Below are 21,430 nucleotides of genomic sequence, written 5' to 3'. Positions count from 1 at the left end.
CTTTAAATCTCTTCATAATGTTGAGGAATGGATTGGTCATACACAGTTTATGAACACCACTAAAATATTAATGTGCATCCAATATATGGGAAATCCCCACAGAAGACCTGCTAAACAAATGGTCCAAGAACATGGAAGGCGCTGTCTCGATTGGACCAACGTCTTAACAGCTCTGATGAAGGTAGTGATTTCCAACCCTCATGAGGAGGCCTTGAAGCCTTCCTTGCTCACATTTGCTTATATCTTTCATTACTTAAATAATAATGATTCAGTGAAGTGACACAGACTGTCTCTTGATGTCTAGCATTTAGTAATAAACTATATTAATTCTCCTAGGCCATAAGTCCTGGGAAAGTAAAATAAATTTCTCTGAAAAGTGATTTCTAATTAAGTTTGCAAAATCTGATGATGTCTATTGCTTACCATATGAGTCTGCTTCAGTCAACAGGACAATGACAGTAAAGGAGTTTTGTAAATGAGATCAATAAGGAGCCTGTTTTATTCAAAGAATTTTCATCAAGTGCTCACATATGCCAGACACTGTGGTAGTCTGTCCTCTGTCCTTGGTCTACATGTTTAGGCTTTCAATATGGGTCAAAATAAACAATAGGCCACACAGTCCCAGGTCGCCAAATGTCCTCCACTGAGACCCTGAGCATTGGTTTAAGGGCCTCACTCAGTGCTAGGCCCCTTCCTGCTGGGGTTCCTCATTCTGACATACTCGGGTTTTCAGTGAAGGGAGCTGACTTCTCATCAGGTCTGCCCAGCCTCACTAGGTTGAATGGATATAATGAAATCTGTATGGTTGATTTCTTTTTTGAATAATCAATGTATTATAGAGTTGTGGGGTACACGTGAGGATTTGCTATATAAGTAGGCTGCAGGCAAAGTTTGGGCTTCTATCTGGCCCTCACTCCCCTTGGTAATGGACCAGGTCCATCAGGGTTGATGCTTTCATTGGCAAAGTTATCTGAGTTTCAGTTTTGCTTTATATTTGGCTGGAAGAACTCATCTAATAAACCAAATATTACTGTATTTTGTATATTTTTTAATTTTAAAGATGTGGTGTACAATTCAGGATTAGGTATAAAAGTATTCATTATGAAGGCACTCTTGCTGATGAGATGTGCCCACCCCTCTGCCCTGGCAGTTTCCCACTATTGCCAATCCCTTCCTTATAGTACTACGATAGTTGCTCAAGGTCCGCTTATAAGTGAGAACATGTGATACTCAGTTCTTTGTTTCTTTGATAGATACTCAGTATTATAGCCTCTAAGTCCATCCAAGTTGCTGCGAAGTTCACAATTTTGTCCTTTATGGCTGCAAAATATTCCATCATGTATATATACCACATTTTCTTTTTATTCAGTCCTTTCCATGGGCAGCTCGGTTGGTTCCATGTTTTAGCTATTGTGAATAATGCTGCAATAGACAAGAGTGTGCAGGCAGGTAACTTTTTCATCAAGTGATTTGAGCTCCTCTGGGTATATACCAAGTAGGGAGATTGCAGGGTCGTATGGGAGGTTGATTTTTAGATCTTTTAGAAATTGCCACACTGTTTCCACAGCGGCTGTACTAATTTACACTCCCACCAACAGTATAGAAGTGTTCCCTTTTCGCGGCATCCTCTCCAGCATCTGTTGTTTATTGAGTTACTGATGATGGCCATCCTGACTGGAGTTAGGTAGTATCTCAGTGTGGTTTTAATTTGTATATGTTTTATGTAAAATAATCTATGAATGTTAGCACATATAAATACATTTTTGCCATTTGGAATCTTAGCGGCTCACATCCCATACATTCACATAATTTGATTGCCAATAATGTCCATGTGGATTAAATAAATATCCCTATATTGAATGTGTCCACATTAGCCTCATATTTTACTTAAATAATGAGTGAGATTAAATATTCCAAATTAATTTTTAAAAATCAGATTCTACTAGTAACTGTTAGATATGTATTGAAATTTCAAAATTTTCCTGAATCTATATAACAAAGATGCTCCTCAGTTTTCCTGAACCCTCTGCATTCAAATTGGACCTTTCTTGGACCCTTTCTTAATCATAGCTCTTGGATGTGATGTGCTCAAAATCTGTATCCTGGTCCTGATACTTTCTTAAGGTCCCGAGCATTCTGTATACCAAATCTAGGAAACTTGCTGGATTTTATTTACTCTTGACTGTACTATCTAATACTGTTGGTAGCCAGAAAGATTTCTAGTACTCTCTTATCTTGAGGGCACTCTATATTTCTAGTTGTATTAGTCAATAGATATTTATTAAAAACTGAGATTCCATCATTTATCTTTCTTACTGTCTACTTTTACTTTTTTTTCATGATCCCTGGACGCAAATCCAATCCTCGTCTTTCACTCTCTTCCTGTGAGCTATCTGCCCAAGAGTCAAACTGGTAAAATTGTAGGAATTTTGAGTTAGAAGGAACTACAGTGACCAATTAACCCAATTAACATTCTACAAATGAGGACATTACACCCAGTCAATTCTCACTGCTCATCAGTGGGAAAGCCCGCCTCACCCACATCAACTGATGTGAATGCCAGAGGTATTTCCATGCTTTCTTTTAACTTGTGCAGAATCTAATTTGGGATCTTCTGAAGGCCAAGATTAAACTGTACTGCTGATGTGATAGTTTTATCATACTCCTATTCTTCTCTATTTCTGAGTCTAGATTTTAGTCACATTTGATGCCATTCAATTTCTATCTTCTTCCTCCATTAGAGCCAAACATTTGTGCTGTTCCATGGAGCTTTCATCATGATGCCTGGAGAATTTGTTGTTGTTGCTTTTATTCATTGTCACCACCTTGACCCAGAGCTACATCTCCATGTAACTGTATAATGGTGAACACCTTTCCAATGGTTGCCGAGGTATCATTAGTCCATTCCACACTCAAATATTTGAAATATCACTTTTCCTAAATCAACATGTCCGAAAACCAATGTCTGTCTTCATTTATCAGCACTTCTCTTTAAATGTTTGTAAATGTTCAGAAAAATAAAATGCAGCCCTATGGAGACACAATGTGTCTGTGGCAAATGAAAATTAAAAACATTCTATTATTAAGTGTAAAGGATCCCATTCTGAGAAATTACATTTTAAAAAGGAATGTTAACAAAAAAGGTTATTTTAAAAAAAGATCACTCATAAGTGGACCCCGAACAGTTATCATAATACAACAAAGGATTGGTAACAGTGGGGAGGAACTACCAGGGGAGAGAGGAGGGGGCATACTTCATCAATAAGAGGACCTGATCTCAGTTTAATAAGGTCCCACTTGTCTATCTTCTCTCTTATGACCTGTGGGTTTCGGGTTTTGTTCAGGAATTGGATGCCAGTTCCAATTTCCATGAGGGTATGTCCTTCATTTTCTAAGGTTCTTATGGTTTGAGGTTTTACATTTAGGTCTCTGATCCATTTGGAGTTAACCTTTGTGCATGGGGATAGATAGGGGTCCTGTTTCAATCTTCTGCATGTGGATTTAAAAAATGTGGTACATATACACGATGGAATACTACGCAGCCAGAAAAAAGAACAAAATCATGAATTTCACAACAACCTGGATGGAACTAGAGTCTATAATACTGAGTGACCTCTCACAGAAACAAAGATCCGAGTATCACATGTTCTCACTCATATAATGGACCTTGAACATCCAATGTAATACTATAAGAAAATGACTGACAGTAGTGGGAAACTATGGGGGGGGGGAGATGGGATTAATGGTAGCAAATATCTGTCTGGGGACATCATAATAAAAAATATTGATTAAAAAAAAAGAGGACCTGATCTCAAACCAGGTAAAGTAGGTACCAAAGTGAGGCCCAAACTTTACCTGTACAATGACTATTTGTATACCTAACCCTGAATTGTACCCTATATCTTTAAAATAAAATAAATAAAAAAGAAAGAAAGGAAGGAAAGGAAAGGAAAGAACTAGCTAGCAGCTGGGATGATTAGTTGGAAAGAGAATAAGATAGAATTTTTATAATCATATGTGATGACTAGAAGAAAACCTACATTCTTCCTACTTTGTGATACCAAGCAATGGGCTGAGAAACATGAGAGAGAAAAGCAAAGCTGAGTCAAATCAACTATTGCTCATAACTGTTATGGCATGATGCTCTCTGGTGTACCTCAATTAATCCACAGGCATGCAGTCACATTTTGATCATATGTAGAATCTTAGTTTATAATGAAAGATCCTTACTGTAGTAGAGATTTCTGTCAGCTTTGAGCAAGCCATACAACTTGACTCCATTTAGTTTGCTGCAAGTTTCCTGACTAACCTTATATCAACCCCTGTCATACTTTCTGAAACACACCATTACTTTGCTTCAATCGCAACAGTCAACACCTGTAATCAAATGGCGTTGACTAAAGATTGAGAAAGTGAAAAATACTGAGATAATGGTAAATGCTTTTATTTATTTATTTTTTTTAATCAATATTTTTTATTATGATATTGTGGGGTACAGTTAAGGGTTAGGTATACAAATATGCTTCGTTCAGGCACCCTTGTTGATAAGAGGTGTCTCCCCATCCCCAGACAGATATTTACTATCATTAATCCCATCTCCCTTCCCCTCCCTGCCCATAGTTTCCCACCACTGTCAGTCATTTTCTTATAGAATTATGTTAGATGTTCAAGGTCCACTATATGAGTGAGAACATGTGATACTCAGATCTGTATTTCTGTGAGAGGTCACTCAGTATTATATACTCTAGTTCCATCCAGGTTGCTGGATGATTTTGTTCTTTTTTCTGGCTGCGTAGTATTCCATAGTGTATATGTACCACATTTTTAAAATCCAGTCCTCTTTTGATGGACAGCATGGTTGTTTCCAGGTTCTTGTTATTGTGAACAATGCTGCAATAAACATACGTGTGCAGGTATCTTTTCTATAGAGTGATTTGAGTTCTTCAGGGTATATTCCCAGTAGGGGGATTGTGGGGTCATATGGGAGGTCAATATTTAGAGCTTTTAGGAATCGCCATACTGTTTTCCACAGAAGTTGTACTAGTTTGCACTCCCACCAACAGTATAGAAGTGGTCCCTTTTTGCCACACCCTCTCCAGCAACTGTTATTTTTTGAGTTATTGATAATTGCCATTCTGACTGGAGTTAGGTGGTATCTCAGTGTGGTTTTGGTTTGCATCTTCCTGATGATTAGTGAGGTTGAACATTTCTTCATGTGTCTGTTGGCTGCTCGGATGTCTTCCTTTGAGAAGTGTCTGTTCATATCTTTTGCCCATTTTATAATGGGGTTGTTTGTTTTTTTTCTTTTCAGCACATTTGAGTTCCCTGTAGATCCAAGATGTTAAGCCTTTGTCAGACCTGGAGTTGGCAAATACTTTTTCCCAGTCTGTAGGCTGTCTCCCTGCTCTCTTGATGGTTTCTTTGGCTTTGCAGGTAAATGCTTTTAAAGACATTGCAAGGCATCCTTATATTGTAGTTGTAATGAAACTTTTCCTGAATATAGGGTTTTGAATCAATAACACCTTCATTGTATATGTGTGCAAGAACCCAATGACCTCTGCAGGACGTAACAACATTTGAAAGCAGTATTTTCTTTCTTTTAAAAAAAATTTCCTTCCTTTCTGCCTTCTTTCCCTTAACAAATATTTGCAAATATTTGATGAACATTTATATTGTGCAAGGTCCCATGATAGGCATTAGAGATATAAAAATAAGTCTTGCTTTTGAGTACTTTATAATTTCTCTGCAGATTAATTGTATAGACTTAAAAGAATTCTTCCTTAGCCTGTGATCCCACCAGAAAAAGTAAGAGAACATTAAAACATCTGCTTAGATCAGAAAAGAGAATATACCCATTAGATGAAGTAATGATGGCTAACACAATTTTGACAGAAATACTAGATACACACTTAAGTGTTGATGGTTATTTAAATGTTGTATACTGCATTCTACTTCTAAATTATTAAGCGAAGACTTGTACTTAGACATTAGCCAATATTTACAGATAATATTTTATATGAGGATTATTTTCTAAAAAAGGCTTAACTGGGTATGTTAATCCACACCCTGTCGATTATCCACATTTTGGGAAGGTTTAGTTAGTTTGTCTAAATAAGCATCATTTATGGCAGTAACCATGGTGTTGTCAAATAGAAACCTTTAAACTAAAACAAAAAACAAACAAAAAAGCTCACATATCTTTTTCTGAATGAATTCTCATTGTTTCTAACACAAAATTAGTCTTTCAGCCTGATGTTTAGATTCCTCCATAATCTGATCATAACCTGCCTTTTGACTATTTGCCTCCTACTTGTTCCCAACTATGATATCTGGATATATCTTCGTATTAACTTACATCATTTTTTTTCCTGGAATGTTATCTCTTGATTATCTCCATCTACAGTACTATTGACATGCATTGAATTCTTACTATATGTTAGCTACCACACCTTGTGCTTTTACCTGGGTTATCCCATATAATCATTACAGCAGCCTTATGAACCCAGTGAGCCTCATTGTAAAGAACTTGAAAAACTGAGGTGTTGAGAGACTAAGTAACCTCTTTTCAACAGAGGACTACTTAGTAAAAAAGAAGATTAAGTAATCTGTTCAATGTCATCTAATTAGTAACAACAAAACAAAACTGGAACCCAGATCTAACTGCAAATCTAGGTGCCTAACCATTACGTTCTGCTGCTTTCAAGGGCTTACGGCTATACCGCTGAGTAATTATCTTTGTGACCTCAGATAAATTAGCTGACATCTCTGAGCTCCAGTAAAGCTGGAAGATTGTATACACACACACACACACACACACACACACACACACAAAACCTTAGAATAGGTTCTTGTTATTTATGCTTATTAGAGTATAAATGTCACAATCCTGAATTATTTAGAAATACAGATCAAAGAAGAACAACTAAAGTCAATAATAAGTGTAGCAGTTTTGTTTTCCAAGCTCTGCAGATATTTTTTCCAACTATGTCATTCTGGGTAACCAGTAGATAAGTGTGACAATAAGATTACCGTAAAGTATACACCCTTGAGGAAAACAAACACAAATACTATAAATATATCTAAAGTTGTGTGATTTCTGAAAGTGGAAGTGAATTTTAATAAACATCTAGTCCAGATGATTTTCCCGATTATCCATCCCTAACTTTAGTTTTGAGCAGAACTTCAGTCTAGAGTTTAGCTAAGAATATAAATGGAATCTTTTTGCTTTGCATTTTGATCGTAGCCAATGTGGAGATTCTCAAGTTCTCTTCAGAAAACTGGTTCATTCTAGAGGAATCCTAGGATTTGAATATAGTATGATCCACCAACAGATGCCCCAGGCCTGTGTCAGAGTGAGTTCACCCAAGGGTTACCTTGTTCAGGCTCTAACTCAACCACTGTCAACCTGACCTGGGAGACCCTGGCTCTGGGTCTACCCTGCCCAGCTGAAAAATAGTGCTTCTTTTTCATACCAACCTCATTCTGTGAATTAAAGAGGGGCATAAGGGCACTTACATAGTTGGACTTCTATAGTTATATTCTACTTTGCATGATACATGATCCACAATAATTTACAAATCTGCTCAAGACAATACCATTTTTTAAAATGAAGTCCTACTATCAGAAATTTCTGAAGAAACATAATGTGGGAATGTGGTGGACAGGTCAAGAATTTCCTTACAACATTGTTCTTTACTCTGATTTTTTTTATTTTTTTAACACAGTAAGTTTGCCCAACAGGTTCTAGGTATTTCCTATGATACGCAGAGCTACAGACCTTTTGTGCATTCAAACCGGTCAAAGCAGTGGATCAGAGCACGGCTATTGATTTGCTTCACTCTGGCTAATGTAAATGAGTCATGTCCGGCAGCATTTGTCCTACTAGAGATAAAACAGAAAGAATAGGTGCACAGCTTCAAAGGTGCAGCTTGGCTCCAATGGTAACTCACTTGGCAATCAGAATGACAGGCATTTTTAAGTACATACCATAAACTCTCCAAGGCATCAGCACTGTCTTCCCTGAGACTGTTATTTATCTGTGAAAGTGAGTAGAGGGAGGAGAACGTGGGGAAGGATCAAAAGAGGCAGCAACTACAAACGCCCTAGTTTGTTGATATGAGAAAAGTTTCACTAAGTGCAGGAAAGCAAAAAAGATACTTTTCAAGATCCATGGAGGAAAATGCAGAAAATATAAGGGGAAAATCACCATGGTCCAATTAGGACTGTGATATTTTGGTTGTCTCTGCCTATGAGCAACCCCTCTTTCAAGAAACTACTAAAAGTTGAGGTGTTTTTTCACATACTATTTTCAAAAAATTTATTGTACAAAAGAAAGACATATTTCCTTTTCCTGCATCTAGAAGCCATATGTCAAAAAGCTCTTGTTTAACCTACTCCTTAGGATTAAGAGGGTTTCTACTGCAAATAGGCTTGTACCGTTCATAAGTGGAACTGCATTTACAATTGCAGTAGATTTTCTCTCAGCACAAGCCAAAGAGCTTTCTGACAAATCTTAACTATAACCCTGTGTTGTTTGAAAAACTAGATTTCAAAGCAGAAGCAGTACATTTAATTTCTTTATTTTATTTTATTTTAAAGATGTGGGGTACAATTTGGGGTTAAGTACGTAAGTGGTCATCCTACAGGTGAAGTCTGGGCCTTCCATTGGCCTTCACTTTGCCGGGTAATACATTTAATTTCAAGATGAGAACGCAAAGAGGAATAAAAATGATTAGTGAAGATAATCTGAAAAGGGAGATTGGCTAAAATGAAAATCTTCTTGGTGATGACAGCATGTAAAATCACAGATCATTCGTTTAGGGACAAAAGAAGAATGTATGTGTCAGACGTTGAACTGGCCAAATAGTTTTACCTCTTCTTATCATTTGTTAAGAATTCCAGCCACACGTCTCATTAATAATGCTGAAGAAAACAACGTAACCCTTGGGAGCATTAAGAAAATTATGGATACATTATAATTAAGTCAGAGCAAAGGATTCAAACAACTTATAGACCAAGAGTTTTTAACCAGAAGTCCATGCCAGTTTCACCTGGCGAGAGCTTTTCAAAATGTGCATTCTGAGACTCAGCTGACAGGTATTTTCATTCAGGTAAGTGAGGAATGAAAACCAAGAATATTAATTTTTGAAAAAGTCTTTCAAGTGATTTTGATGACTACCCTGGTTAAGAAGAGAAAGCATGTTCTACCTTGTAATAATAGATCTACTGCCTTCCCACTAAGATGGCAAATTCCTTTGAAAGGAATTTGTCATATTTACCTTGTTTCTTTTCTATGCTTAGCTCATCTTGATTGTAAGCTCCAGGAGGAAAGAAAAGCGTGCTAGTTTTGTTGATTATTGTAATTAATTCTGCCCACTCCTTCTACCTCACCCAGAAACTAGAAGAAAACTTGGTCTATAAGATTGGTAACCAAGAAATTTAATTTAAAAGTGAATACTAGGAATTTAATCATATGCATTGTAATTGATATTTTTTCTTCTGTTATCACTGTTTATTATGTCTAGTGAGTTTTCAAATGTTTGTTGAATGAGAAAATTGAGATTTAAAGATTAAGTACATTATTTTAAGGGGCCCTGGGATAATATTTGTAGGAATAAATCTCATTATTTTATATTTCTGTCCCCTTTTGGGGGATTCTGTAAAATATATATTTGATTTATACTGGACTTGATGAGGACAGCTCAATTGTACCTGCTTTCAGAACACTTGGGAATCAAATAACTAATCCAAAGTAGCAAAGCAAGCAGACACAGTTAATACTATGACTTCAAATACCTTCCCAAATGGCATTGATAATGCATCTTGGCTCACAGGACTAGTATAGCACATGATTTTTATAGATGATGGATCAAAAAGTTATTTTAGCTCTCTGACCATATGATTTCTAAGGTCCTATAATCCCCGTTCTATTACAAGGAGACACATCTTACATTTTCTAGTGAAGTACATGAAAGGAAATAAAGCAATTCTAGTCATTAAAAAAATCACTGCAATCAGTGCGGGCAATAGTATCAGATACCAGGAATATGTTATAGTAGCCCACCTCTTCCATGTTATACCTGGAAATAACCAAGAGTGCTAAAATTGATTCATATCAAATGTGGGTTGCTACTTATAATAAGCCACCATCCAAGCTCACCTATAGAAGACGTGATCTAAAATGTTCAGCTAGTCATCTTTATATAAATTATAATAAGCTGACTATTTCACAGTAACTTTATTAAAGATGCCTGTGCTTCAGGTACAGAATATTTGCCATGGACCAAGCTGAAGACATATAAATGGGATGCATGCTTTGTTTCATCGTTACTATTGAACTTATGTTCCATAAAGTCTTGCATATTCCTCTTCTACCTGTGACTTGACTCCTTTTGAACCAGGGTGACATTCATTTTTGTAACTCACTTACGCACCTTTCTTGTTCTGTCTTCTTTTACATTTCTACCAAATCTTAAGTGTCTGAAGGGATGGAAGACTTTTTTTTTTTTTTTTAGTTGCAGTCTCACTCCGTCGCCCAGGCTGGAGTGCAGTGGCATGCTCACAGCCACCCCAGCATCGACCCACTGGGCTCTGGTCATCCTTCCGTCTCAGCCTTCCAAGGAGCTGGAACTACAGGCGAGTGCTACCATGCCCTGCTAGTTTTTGATTTATTCTAGAGATGATGTCTCACCAAGTTGCCCAGGCTGGTCTCAAACCCGTGGGCTCAGGCAATCCACTCGCCTCGGCCTCCCAAAGTGCTGGGATGACAGGCGTAAGATGCTCTTAATCATCCCATGTCCCCTGCTATGACAAGCATGTAGCAGGTATCCAATTATAGTCTTTGGAATTGATCATCTGTTATCCAGAGATTAATAATGACAATATCTTCTTAATCCCAAGAATAGTTACACCATTGTCAATGAAGTGAAAAGAGAACATTTAACTTTGAATTTTGAAATCTTTTAAACATGGATATTATAAGCTGATTTGAAGTGTATCTTTTAAGCTGTCACCAAAGGCTCTTATTCTAGTTAAAAACTTGGTCTATTTATATATTCATGCATAATTTATATCCCACCCACTTCCAAAAATTAGTTGAAGGGACCGTTAAGGTGATGCCAATTATGGAAACTACTAAAATACAAATAACAAAACCAATCATAAAATTTTATTCTCAAATCCATCTAGATATTTTAAAATTTTTATAGGTAAAAACATGACTACATCTCTGTGCATTATCTCCAAACCAAAAAAGGTTGGGGATGGTTTATTTATTAAATATTTTAAACGAATTGCTAGTTTATCATATAATTCTGTTTCAGATATAGCCTTTTATGTTGTTTCTTTTCATCTGTTATTTTAAATGTTAAAAACTGTAGAATAAGTTTAAATACATACAAACCCAGGTGAAAAATACCTTAACTCCTGGCTTCAAATCAATTTAAATATGGAGAATTCCAAGGAGTTGGGAAATCAGCCAATTGCTTTTCAGTCTCAGCAAAGCCTTAATAACAAGAATTATAACCTGTTTCCATTTTTCTTAAAAGCTGACTTGGGATAAGGACTCCAAGGAAACAAGAGAGTTCTGTTCTAAGACAGAAAAATGAGGCAAACGGAATACAAGGAGAGAGGAGACCCCAAAGACAGTAGCCTTCCACATTCCCTCTATCCAAGGCACAGCTGCCAAATTGCATGATTCCAATGAACTCTGCTCAATTAACTTGTCCAAGAGGGTGGCATGGCTGCTTAACTTTCCACCCAGCTATGTTGAATAGTACCGTACATCTTGAACATGTCATTTAAATTGAAACTGAAACACTTGGACACATCAGTACAAGATGGGTCCCGCTAAATATGGGAACATGTTTACCCAGGTGGATTTGATCATAATATCTACTCTGTGAAATAAAATTTCAATCTAGGCTGCAAAAACTAAAAACTAATTTTAGAGTTTCTTTAAGAAAAATTTTTTTCACAGAATGAATCATAGTTCAATTTTAAATATTGAATAATTTGATTGAGTGCCTTTATATTGACTGTTCTAAAAAGCACTTGAGATGGGATAATAATAATAATATAATAATTTATTAATAAATTCTGCTTAAAGTTATATATAAGCGGTTAAATCCCGATAAAGCAGGCAAATCCTGTCTAATAAAAATAATCATGTGAGTAAATAAAAATGAAAGCATTAGATAAACCTTTTTGAGATATAGTCTCCAGATTGACGATAATATGAAGGTTGCCCCTCAGCTTTCAGAAGGCACATGTAATAAAAGAACTTTATATCATCCAGATGGAAATTCATAAAATGCTGGATATCCATTCATCATGACAGTGAGCACTAAAGGCTAAGGATTTCATATTCAAAGTCAGTGTTGTTTATCAAGCCCTGGAACATAAAGCTGCATTTACTTCTAACACACTGGATGAAATCGCTGCCAAATGTGAGGCACCATAATAACCTGGAACAAGGAGAAAAAGGTCTGCTTGTAGACTGGGAAGAGACCTGGTGTCCTGACCTTTCTCTAAGAGCTTTGCCAGGTCTGTGGGTAATTCAGTAAACTAGAATGCTCCTTTTTAACCCCTCAAAAAGTCCTTTATCCAATTTAAGTTGAGTGCAGGTCTGCCTGTAAGAGTTTCAACAAAGATCAATTAAATGTGGATGCAGGCTCCTCCAGTGATGTTATGGGCAAGAATATGTTGAAAATATTGGCTAAAGCCGGGCTCAGTGGCTCAGCCTGTAATCCCGTGCCTTTGGGAGGCTGAGGTGAGTGGATTGCCTGAGCCCGCGGGTTCGAGACCCGCCTGGGCAGCGAGACCTCATCTCTACAGTAAATCAAAAAATCAGCCCAGTGTGGTAGCGCATGCCTGTAATTCCGGCTACGTGGAAGGCTGAGGCGGAAGGATCACCTGAGCCCAGCAGGTCGTGGCTGCCGTGGCCGGGAGCAGCCACTGCACTCCAGTCTGGGCGACAGAGTGAGACTCCAACTCATTAAAAAAGAAAGAAAGAAAGAAAGAGAATATTGGCTAAAGATTAGACTCATTGTAACCTGGGAGTGGAAATAAGGTCTTATAAAAACATTAGGATCAGGCCGAGCTTTCTACGTGTAAATAAAGACTTCTGTTGCGGACTGACAGGGCTTGCTAAGCTGTAACATTAGTGTTCTTGGAGGGGCCAAGGGAAAAAAAGGCAGAAAAGGAGAAGAAAACAAGGGGGATTTTGGTACACAAAAAAGGAAACATAGCCTTGTATTTGATATTTCCTCTTCAACCAATATTTGTTCCATCACCTTCCTTATCTTACCCCAGGGTCTCCTGAATCTACCCCAAGCGTTCCTTCTTCTTCATTTAACCAATATTCTTATTTTCTGTGAATGATAACTTGAAAATGCTTCAGCCTTTCCCAGATGTCTTTCTCTGCATTTGGTGTATTTTTTTTTTTTACTAGCTTTGCCCTCAATCCCACTTACAAGCAGTCTAACTGTTAGACAACTAGAGGACAATTTCTAGAGAGATTGTACCTAGAATGTGTCAAACAATAGGTATGTGAGAAAGTAGAGAGAGATAAACTCACAATTCAGTGAAGGACATGAGTAGCAAAGCAGATTAGGCCTAGAGGCACAGCTAAGGTGTATGAGCCTTGGTTCATATGAACTTGTTCAAACATGAACAGGTTGACCAGGCCCCTGGGTCAATGCCAGAATAAAAGCCTTCTTTGGGCCCGAAGATAACTACCGCAAGCCATCATTCTCTAGAACTAGCCCAGCTTAATGTCATCCCAGGCACTCTGTAAGGTCTTATGCTTTTAGCCCTCACATCTTCAACTCTGAGCTATTTTTGCACACCTGTTCTTATCAGACTAGGTCAATCTTCTGCTTCAAAACTTTCAATTATAATCATTGCTATCACTTATTGTGCATCTACTATATGCCTGGTAATGTGTTAGGTGCTTTACATATATCTGCTATGATTCTTGCAACTCACCTGGTCTGATTGTCGCAACTGAAAAGTATGTATTACTTAACACCATTTTACAGATGAAGAAAAGGAGACACAGAGAAGATTTTCTACAATGGCCTACTCATGAAAGAAGTGGTGTATAGGTGAGAATTAAGTCAATCTTGCTCCCAAGTCAAAGTTCACTGCACCAATCCTCATATTATCCAACAGTTCTTCAGCTTCCCAAAGCCCTCCCTGATTCCACTGCCGCCTGCCTTCCAGCTCTGTCTTCGACCCTCCTTGTTAATGCAGTAGTTAAATACTTGCTGTCTACTACCCCATCCTCTTCAGAGTGTTTATTCATGCTCTTTCCTCTACCTGAAGTACTGCTCTCCAGTCTAGCTTAGCACCTCCTCAACTTTCCAAGCATGGGCTCCCTCAAGAAGGACTTCCTGATACCCTTCTCATACACAGCAGCCTATACCATCCCTATCAGAGCACTTTAGTGGTACACCACCACAATGATTAACTTCAGGTGTGTTCCCTCCTACACAGTAGGCTTATGAGGGAAGAAATGTGTCTTTATAACCTTCACATCTCTAAAACCCAGCACAGTGCTTGGTGTGGGCAAAACTCTCAGAAATTGAGTTTCTGCTAAATGGAACTTCAGAAGTGCTTTTCCATCATTGGAGAGAGAGAGAGAGAGAGAGAGAGTGACAAAAAGCAAGAGTGAGTGAGAGAGAGAGAGAGAGAGAAAGGGGAGACTGTTTAATCACCTTAACCAGATTTCACACTTTTTGAGAGTAGGAACGATATCTTCTTTTTTTGTTTTACTGTACATGCATGCTAGAATATAATTTTTTTATTATAAAGATGTGGGGTACAATTCAGGGCTAGGTCTACAAACATTAATTATGCAGGTAACCTTGTTGATGAAGTATGCCCCTCCCTCCCCTAGCAATTTCCCTCAACTGCCAGTCCCACCTCCCCTCCCCTGACAGGTTCCCATTACTGCCAATCGCTTTCTTATAATATTATAATTGTACCAGGTCCGCTTATGAGTGAGAACATATGGTACTATATCCATTAGCGTTCTTGTCTTTCAAAGCCCCTTTACTACTGCAGACAGAAGACTGAACGACCCTATTTTCCTGTCATGTTGAAGACACCCATGAAGGTGAACCCCACAGAAGAGAACAGCAGCAAAGAGACCGATAGCAAGAGAGAAAAATGTGAATTTACTCACTACGTGGCTCCTGCCAGCTTGCTAAGGGACTTAAGATTCTAGCAAATTAAACAATATAAAGCTAGACAATTAAGAATAACTATTGAACTGAAACAGCCTAATGGGAGAAGAAAAGTATATACTAATAGGTGTTTGAAATGAACCACTTACAATTTAGGCACTAAATTTAGCAACACTTCTGGAAACTAACACAAAATCAGAAGCCATTCAGTACCATGACTTATTAGCATTCACTTACAGCGGTTCCAACATATAAGGGTCTATTCCTCTCATGGAGATCTAAAGCAAGAGGTTGCCAGCCTCAATGCAGTAGCTGGATCATGTCAGGGCAGCGCCTCTACAAGTCTCTTGGTCTCTTCCTTGGGCTTCTCATCTATTGGCTGCAAGATTGCTGCTGCTGTTCCAGACATCATATCCAGGTTTAAGGCAGAAGGAAGGGAATGAGGCTGAAAAAACTATGTTTGTTGCTTGTGTAGGCAAAGTAAAAGCCTTCTTATGTTTTATTGGTCAGAACTATGTCACTGTCAAATTGTCACTTATAGCTGGAAGAGAGTTTTAAAAGCATGTCTTACTTGCAGCAGGTCACCATGCTGCCCACATCAAAACTGGTCTTGGGTTTGCAAGAAAGAAGAAAGTCATATGAACTAAATAAACAACTGGCAGATGGTGATTTTCATATAAACCCTGGAAGAAATTTGTTTCATGCTTTAATCATTATCTGAAGACTTAATGGACACATATTTGGTCCCCTAACTAAAATCTTTGGAAAAAACACAAATTTTATTTTTATTTTTCTGCTTATAATGGTAACTATGATAATTTTTAAAAATATATGAAATTATAAAATATAATAGTGACCTATAATCGTGCCCTCAGAGGCAGAGTGTTTTATTTAAGTGTTCTTTTTATAATCATAAAGAATATAGTTATATATGTTATTATAGAATACCTAAAAACTACTCAACACATGGCATATAATTAATATCTCCCATAATTTGATCATTCATAGAACATAGATCAATTTTGGCTATTTTGATAAGAGAGCGAGAATAACTTTTCACAAAATTTAACTTCTATAGTTTCTATAAAAACATCCTTGTATCTTGACTAAACATTTCTAAAGAATCAATGGCATAATCAGAAATTTGTGCACAAAATTTATTTAATTAATTTCCTTAATATTGGACATCTAGGTTGCATCCATCATTAGAAATCTTGGCATTACCACTATTATAGATAAGTTTGGAGATAAATTATTGTTCTTTCCTAGGGAATAAATCCTAGAAATAAAACTTTGGTGGCAAATATAAACATTTCAAGATTTTTTGATACATACTACTCAATTACACTTCAGAAGTGTTTGCATTTCACCAATAACAAAGTAAATAAGAATGCCATTTTCCATGAACCATTGCCAACATTTATGTTGTGTGCATGAGTGTGTCTGTGTGTATGGATGTATAGCTTATGCAATTGCAAGGTTGTATATATGCATATATATATAAAATCTCTGCCAAGTAGTTTGTTAGCATGAATGCTTCCCTTTCTTATTTGTTAAATTTTAATTTGGGGGGCATGGTGAGCATATTAGATCTGGGTAGATGAATCATGAATCTTTTTTAGCACAAAAATATTGCTTTATCTATGTTTGATCATCTCTCCATAAATATTTTTGAGGAACATTGATAAACTTTAGATTGGGGTTTTGATATATTGTTTTTTATATCTATTGTATTTGTAAACCTTGTTCTTAACTCTCTTTGTTCTTTTTAACTACAATTTTTAAAAAGTCTCCAGTGATTTTTTTTCTTTCAGTTTTCTATAGTATTAACTCTGATCATCATTCTTTCCAATGAGAATTTAGATCTTTCTATTGTATCTACAAAGTCCTTTCAATTCTAACCCATTTTACCCAGTTCTCTTTAATTCAACCTATTGCCTTTGGTTTTCTTCCTGCCTTCATTATATATATTGCCTTCTCTGTCTCATCCTTTCTGTTCCTATTTCATGGAAGGTATATCCTTGCTGCCTATTTATTTCAGTAAGCAAATTCTTGTGTCTTATTTTAGCTATAACGATAACTATTTTTCATATGTATCTTTAGGATGATTTTCTCATTTTGTAATTTCATATATAGATTAGGCTGCCATACTCAGTATTTCCAACAAGTGGATATTTGATTGATGTCAGACTTCTTAGTTATTTCTGTTTTGATAGTGGCAGATTCTTAACCCCATGTCCAGTATTTAGGTAGCATCCAAACTGAAGTAGTTAAGCTAGATTGATACAATATCTTTTATTCTTAATACCTGGTTCTTTGACCCATAAATCCAAATACCACTGACCCTTCTAAAAGTCTTGCCAAGCCTTTTTCCCCAAGATTTTTGAGTATCACTTTGAACCTCCACTTACAGAGCTGCTGGAAATTTGGCCATCACAGACATTGATGGAAGAAACTGGTAGCAACCACTGCTAGGGTTTTTGAGCTGGCTAGCCCCAGAGGTGGTGACCTTCTGCCTATAAAGAATGCTGTTCTCTATGAAGAAGCAAAATGAAGCAATGCAGAAAAGGAAAAACTCCACATTCGTACATGGCTTCTCCTATGACTTTAAATTTGCACAGCTAGTTAAATAACAGGTAATAATCCCTACTCAGGAGCATAATAAATCTATGCATTCTCCTATATATATGAGGTGAATGATTGCTGAAGTTGATGATAGTACATATGGAACCTTTTATTTGGTGGAAGAATTAGTAGACATCTTTATTAAGTGGTTGTTTACATTTAAATTAGAAATTGTCTTAGATAGGTAAGAGGTCAACTCATTGCAGATGTTCAATAAATGCTGTCCAATGAAGGAATGAATGGAGACCGTAGGGAACTGAGGTGGAGTTGGAGTACTCTCTTCTTCCTGTCTCCAAGGGGTAGACAAGAGCTGTGGGAAGCAGAACACACTGAGTTGAGAAAGCTCCAGGTGAAAGGGTCTAGCTCTGAATCCAAGCCCAGCTGCACATTCCAAGGAGAAGCTGTATTCAACATCTTATGAGCCTCCAATTGTATCCACAATCTATTCAGTTCCAACAGTTCAACAGACTGTTCAGTTTATTGCATCCACAGCAATTGCAGGTTTCTACAGTACACAAAATTCTTAGTTTTTATGGACAGTGCTTGGGATTTATGTAAGGAAAGAGACATGTGGAGACACAATGATTATAATACATTCGATTGTCCCGAACTGAGCAAGGAACTAGGAAGCAGAATGCCTGGGTTCTAATTCAGCCTTGGGCCCTGTTTGACCTTGGGAATGTTTCTATCTTTGAGTTTCAGCTCCCATATCTTGCTAAAGACACTATGTTTGTAACAACCGATGATTCCCTTTTCAGAAAGGATGCTCTTCCCTTCTTTAATGGACACTAAGAAGGTTTACTCTGCAAATGCGGTTCTCCGAGCTCGATAGGTGTGCTTTTGGATGAAAACAGGAAAATAGTTGACGAAGCTCCTCTCCGTACTGTAGTTTGGAATCAAAAGGGTGTATTTTTTTTTTCAATATGTTCAGCTTTCAAAAGACATGCTGGAGGAAGTCAGCCAATTTCTGCCCACACAACTTCCAAGTGACGTCAATGGAAGCAGAGCACACAGATCTCTAGGCAAGTTTTGGCTCATTATGTGAGGATTTTTTTTTCTTTTTTTAAAGAACAACTGTAGAAATGATTGCTCTCAACTCAAATTACACAATTTGTTATTCTTTGTGCCCTGAGTCAGCAATAGACATAATGTGGAAAATAAAGCAAGATCTTTTTTTTTTTAAACACATCAAGTAAAACAGAATGTTTGAGATTCTTGAGCATTCTCTAAGCAATATTCCTCTTGCCATGACCGCTGCTTAATTTCAGTATAGAAGGTTGAGGAAAGATCATCAGATGGACAATTGGAAAAATATACTTAAAAATATACTTATTTGGATCCTAGATTTGTTCCTCAATCTTGCAATTGATGTTGCATATCTTAGGTTTCTGGCTTAACCTTTGGGAGTATTTTAAAAAGGTCTCCTGACAAGAAAACGTAACTTGTGTTTTGTTCTCAGCTCAGTTTTTCATGATATCACCAAATAGATCTGGTAATACGATTTTAAGAAAGAAAAACAGTTAATAATCACGTAGTTCTTAGTATAAGACAGGCACGTATCTAACTGAATCCTCACAGCAAATCTTGCAGTCAGTGTTGTTATTCTTCTAACTTTACTGATTTAGGAAACTGAGAATCAAAAAGGTTAAATAATTTGCCCAAAGTTACACATCTGAGCAAGTGGCATTTGGATTCCAAACCAGGCAGAATAGCTTCAAAATCTGTATTCCTAACCACTATGTCAGTCGGATCATAATTTATTTTCCATTCAAAAAGCAGTTAATGATACCTAATTATTCTAGGCTCTGAGTAGAGTCTGTTACTGGGGAATGTGGAATAATGACATAGAAACAAAGGGAAAAGATCAAGGAGGGAATTCAGATTTTGTTTGCACCCATAGTGGACCAAACACTGTACTAGAAAACTCACATCTTTTTCATCTTTGCAAAGACTGTATGGGGGATATTTTATTGATGAAGAAACTGAGTTTTACGGAAGTTGTCACTTGCCAAATATCACATAGCAGGGAGAGGCTGGTATTCTAACTCTTCTGTGTGTTCTGTCACCTGCAACTTTCTTTGCTGCAGCATGCAGTCTTCATGGGTGTGTACATATAAAAACTAAGTTCAGTATCTTAGTGAGAACCAGAGGCACACAGTGGTATCCCCAATATTGGGAAGCTCTTGGAATTTTTTTAGGGGTAATGTCAACCAAAGGAAATGTCTAGATTTCAGAACTTCTTTTATAGTATTCTACGGTAGTCTGCATGGCTCAAACTGTACTGGAAGGACTGCCTTCAAGCTTATTCCCAAAGAGGTCCATCAACAAATTGGAGTGTAATTTTGATGAATAGTACATATTAAAGTAGCATCAAAATGTCAAATTTCTTTTTAAAGCAATTGTAAGTGAATTCAGTAGTTTATGTACAAAGTCTTGTGCTTTTAGAGAAATTAATAGAAAACTTTTGAGTGAAATTGCAGTTTTTCATGAGTACACACAGAAATGAAAACTGGTGTCCCATGTATGATGCCCAAGAAGAACTATTCTATAAACATTAAAGAGTTAAATATATGAGAAATATGTAAGAAAGCACTTTTAGTCTTTCCATAGCAAAATTTAATATAAATTTAAAGTTATGTTATTATTTCCTTTTTTATTTGAATAAGAACACTTTTCCTCAAAAATATTACCAATTAAGTAAGAGGCAGCTTGGGTTTAAATTGTCCTCCTTTCAGGGTTTGTTCACATCAAATGTCTTATTTATATTCAAATACCACAGGGAATGGGCAATAAATTGTATGTTTAAACTGGACCTATCCAAGGCTTTTAAAGCCAGAATATTTGCTTTGCCAAAGACTAAATTATTGCAAAGTGGAGCAAGCACCTGACCTTGTGGTGAGTCAAAATAAGTAAATATCTCCACCTGGATTTGGAAACGAATGCTCCCAAGACCCCAGAGCATCATTTATTTGACTGGTGACAGCTGTCCACTTGTTGGGGCTGAGCCTGGTTATACATATTGAAAGTGGAGATCACCTAAAGAGTGTCTCTGCCTAACACATAGCCCACATTGCTTATATACTCGCTCTTGTAAATTCCATCACCTTCTGGGCCACCACAAATCCTTGGACACTAGAAATACTTGAAGGCAACAGATCACTTCAGTCCATACTTTTGCCACTTCCAAATGGGCATTCTGATACATTTTTAACCAACTTTCATCCCAAAGGGTCTCAATAAATTTCCTTTCCAACCATCTCATGGTCTTCTAATAATACTATGAATTAACTATATTATACTATTACATCAAATATTATCATGTAAAGTAACTTCGATGAATAGGAATATGGTATTACTTTTTCTCACAGAATCAACAAAATGTCAATGCATTTCTTAACTGTCCATCATGGGATATATAGGGTCTCTGAAGAGATGTGTTTACCTAAGATCAGAAAATGGCTATCCATCCAGGATGAGTAACACAAGATACAACTCACTACTATTCATTAACCTTGGAGAGTTAATTTACTTTCTATGGATAAAAATTTACTCACTCTTTGTAAAGCTGGGTGACAGACCTTTTAGGAATCCTGGAAGTCACATCCAAGGTGGGTTCA

Source organism: Carlito syrichta, unplaced genomic scaffold (assembly GCF_000164805.1).
Source record: "Carlito syrichta isolate Samal-C Ts95f unplaced genomic scaffold, Tarsius_syrichta-2.0.1 Scaffold308352, whole genome shotgun sequence".
NCBI classification, from domain to species: Eukaryota; Metazoa; Chordata; class Mammalia; order Primates; family Tarsiidae; genus Carlito; species Carlito syrichta.
Note: the sequence above shows the minus strand (reverse complement) of the source record.